This window comes from Camelus ferus, chromosome X (assembly GCF_009834535.1).
Source record: "Camelus ferus isolate YT-003-E chromosome X, BCGSAC_Cfer_1.0, whole genome shotgun sequence".
NCBI classification, from domain to species: Eukaryota; Metazoa; Chordata; class Mammalia; order Artiodactyla; family Camelidae; genus Camelus; species Camelus ferus.
This window is the reverse complement of record NC_045732.1, coordinates 65,829,000-65,833,361: the sequence shown is the minus strand read 5'-3', so window position 1 is coordinate 65,833,361 and position 4,362 is coordinate 65,829,000.

Genomic DNA, 4,362 nt, shown 5'->3' with positions numbered 1-4,362 from the left:
CTTGGCTCCGGCCTTTCCTGCTGCTTCTTTGAGGGCTCTTATACTATATGACTAATGTTCCCACTGGGTACGTTGCTGCACCAAAATGGGCTAGGGAGGGGAAGCAGAGCGAAAGGAGAGGCTTAACTTTCTTTTTTTTTTTTTAATTTTTGTTCCTTTTAACGTCACATTCATTGTTTTTGTAATGTCGTCAAGCCATTTTCGTTCAACATTTAAAAATTAGGTCCTAAAAATAACAGAAGACTCATTCGTTTACATTATCTTGTACCACATTAAAATGTTTTCGAGTTGCTATAAACTATCTCACAACTTTCTAAACAGACTAATAATTATTAGCATTTTACTTTTTTTGAAGTTTATTGAATCTTTTGTTTTGGGGAGGGGGAGGTAATTAGGTTTATTTATTTATTTTTATTTATTTTTTTAACGAAAGTACTGGGGGTTGAACCCAGGACCTCATGCATGCTAATAGCACACTCTACCACTGAGCTATACCCCCTTCTTATTAACATTTTAAATACAAAATTTCCCTAAACAAAACCAGTAGGTTTTCAATGTGACCTATAAATTAATCATTGGAAAGACATTCAGTTGTCCAATCTTGGCAATTTTACACAAGTGATTTACAACTTTTTGAAGTTCTGGCTGAACTTATTGATGATCTTGTGTCAGATGTCTGAGAACGTCTTCATAGATGACTCCTGGATGATGGAATGAAGACCCAACTTCTGATGAACCCAGTGCCTGAAAACTAGTGGCTTCCCAGATTAACCTGTTTCCCATTCAAGGTGTTTTTATTGGGATTTTACATAAACATGTAATCAAATCAGTCTCATCACACCCAGGGAGGGACCAACTGCTATCCCACTGATGGAAATGAGGCTTAACAGGTGGCAGTTTCATTTGATCACAACACTAGTGAGATATCTCCAATATCTGTCACTCTTGCACTGTGTGTCCCCCCAGCAGCGGCTAGTGTCCAGCCTCTTCCAGTAGAGGTAGTGGTGGAGGGTCTGTGGGTGACTGAATCACTGCAACACCCTTGAGATCCATGTCATTTTTCTGTCGCTAAAAGCACAGTTTACAGGATCCCAAGCAGCCTCCAGGAGAAAGAGGTCTTTTCATTCCCTGCCTTCTGTTACCATTTCAGTGCACAGCCCTTACAAGCCCCTCAGAATAATCCCAGAACTCAGGGACAAAGTATGCAGAAGTTAGTCCCCAGACATCCAGCTGTCCCTGCTAGGGAGTCATACTCTAAATATAGATCCTTCAGGCAGCCTCTTTCTAGAATGTTGAAATATGACACCCCAGCAGGAAGCTCCCTGTGTGAGGGGCCTCAGTGTCGAGGAGGCCCCTCTGGGAGGTGGACCAGGAAGCCCAGAGTTTCATAGACCCTTACTAATGGCTTTTCAGAACTCAATTGACGGTGACCAATTTACGTTCTCCACCAAAGGGAAATATTTAGACATTTGAAACTTTAGTAAAATTTTTAAAAATCCATAAGCATAGGATGTCAAACAGCCAATTTGTAATAATCTAAAAATTTTACAAATCATTGATGAAATGATAAACAACCCAATAGAAAATGCGTCAAAGAGGCAAATGGATTTGTTTGCAGAAAAGAAATACAAAAGATGGATAAACATAAAACATGAAAAAAAAAGCCCAACTTCAAAGAAATGCAAATAGAAACAACTGTGTGTTACCATATTTCAGCTAGGAGTGTCAAAATTTAGAAATTTGATAATGTTGTTGACTGGTTTCTGGGGAAATGGGCACTCTCACACTCTGTTGGAGGCAAATATACTGTGATGCAACCTTGATACAATCTTTTTACAGGGAGCTATTTGGCAAAATCTATTATATGATAAGTATAATATCCCACAAATTCTTTGACCAAGTAATTCTATTCCTAGGGGCCTGATACCTACACAGTTTCATAAAGGTATACATACTAGGATATCTATTGCAGTGCTTGCAAAGGTTAAAAAACTAAAGCAACATAAAATGTCCATCAATAGGGAAGACATTAAATAAATTAGATTAAATTTATCCAATATGACTGATAAAAGATTTAGGTCTATGTATCTTGATGGAAAGATACTTAGAGATTTTACTATTTGCTGTTTACTCACATGCAAATTCCACAAGAGTACATTCTAGTATGTGAGTCAAACCCAGAAAAAACACTAGTACCACTGTACCTCCACTATCCTCATTAAAGCATAGTTACCTCCTCTTTTTATAAACTTTCTGTGCTAAATGCTTTTCTATACTTTACACAAACATGTCTTACTAAAATATATAAGTGGTTGATAATACTGTGCCCATGTTGGTTCATCAATTGTACCAAATATGGCACACTGATGAGGGATATTGAGGGTAGGGGAGTATATATGTGTGTGGGGGGGGGGTGTCCTATGTGTGAACTCTCTGTATTTTATGCTCAATTATGTTGTGAACCTGAAACTGCTCTAAAAGAATAAAGTCTATTGTTTATGTATGTGTGTATATACATATATATATATATATATATATATATATATACACACACACACACATATATATAGGATCATATTTAACATACTGTTTTGCAAACTTTGTTCCACTTAAAATTATATCTCAGAGATCTTTACATGCCAGAACATATAACACCGCTTCATTCTTTTTAACTGTTGCATACTATTCCACAGCTTGGTTACACTGTTGTTTATTTAATTCTAGCCCCACCTCCCACTCCCATTGATAAACATGAAATTGTTCTGAGTCTGGAGCTAATAAAAATGAGGCTATAATTAACATCCTGGTACATACAGCTTTGGCCACAGGTGGAAGAATTGCTTTAGGACATTCTAATATAAAAAGAATTGTTCAGCTAAGGGTATGAGATTTTATACATTTGATACTGCCAAAAGAAGAATGTGAGATTTTATATATTTAGTGGATATACCATCAAACTGCCCTCCAGAAAGGCTGGGCAGTTTACACTCCCATCAAGCACATAACAGGACCACTTTCCCCACATTCTCATGCACACTATAAACTAGTAATTAGCGCCAATATAAGAGGCAAAAAAAGTAAGAGATTGGCCTTTTAACTCACATTTTCCTAAGTATCTATAAGATTGAGCATCATTTTATATGCTTATTTGTCATTTGCTTTCTTCTTTGAAAATTATTTGCTAATATCCTTGAGTATTTTTCCGTTCATCTGTAATTTTCTCAGTGATCTGTAGTTCCTTATGCATATCTATATATTGGTTATTTTCTGTTATATCAGTTGCACATATATTCCCCCATTCTATCATTGACACCTTAATTTTATAGTATCTTTTTGAAACTCAGAATTTTTACATTTTGATGAAGTTAAACTTCATTACATTAACTTTTTCCTGTATAGCTTCTGGGTTATGTAAAACATATATATTATATTCATATATATATGTATATATGTTTATGATATGTATGTATGTGTGTATATACACTTATGTATGTGTATATATACCTATTCAAATATATGGCCAAATTCCAGTACCATTCATATAACAGTCCATTACTCCCCAACAAATTTTAAAAACTGACTTATCTGTTAAATTCTCATTTATATTCAGATATGTATCATGGATTGACTTTTCTGTTCTACTGATATATGTATATATTACTGCCTCAATAGCATATTTTTTCCTTTGAATTCCTTCTTTTACTTTACCTTTCATTTCTGTCCCTCTTTACATGCCACTGCCTTTGCTGGAAACAAGTCACAGTCTGGACTCTTTGCCCAGGGTCCACTTTAGTTCACCCTGCACCCCCCTCTATGGTTTGCTCTTTCCAAAATTCATTTTCATCAAGACTTTTAAATAGCACATTTTTAGTTGATATAGTTTTGTAGCAAGTTTGGTGTCTGCGAGGACAAATCCTTCATTGCTCTGCTTTTTCAAACTATTTTTGGATGTGCTTGGGCATTTGAAGCAAAGTTCCATGTTTCTTTTTTTTTAATTCATTTTGACTTTCATTAAGATTGCACTGAATTAATAGATTAACTTGAGGAATAGTTAAAATAATAGTAACAAATAATTATTTTCATCCAGGGTCATGTAGTATGTTAAAAATTTATTCATATCTTCTTTGCCCTTCAGTAAAACTATATAGTTTTCTTCATGTAGATTTTATATACTCCTTATTAGCTGTATTCCCAGATACTTCATAGTTTTTGTTAACATTGTGGATGGTGGCTTTTTGCACATGGTATTCTTTCCTCATTCTTTAGGAAAATAATTTTAACTTTAATAAAAATCATGCATGCTCATTATAATGAAGCAATGCAATACAGTAAAGTACAAAGAAGAAAGATAAAATATTAGTC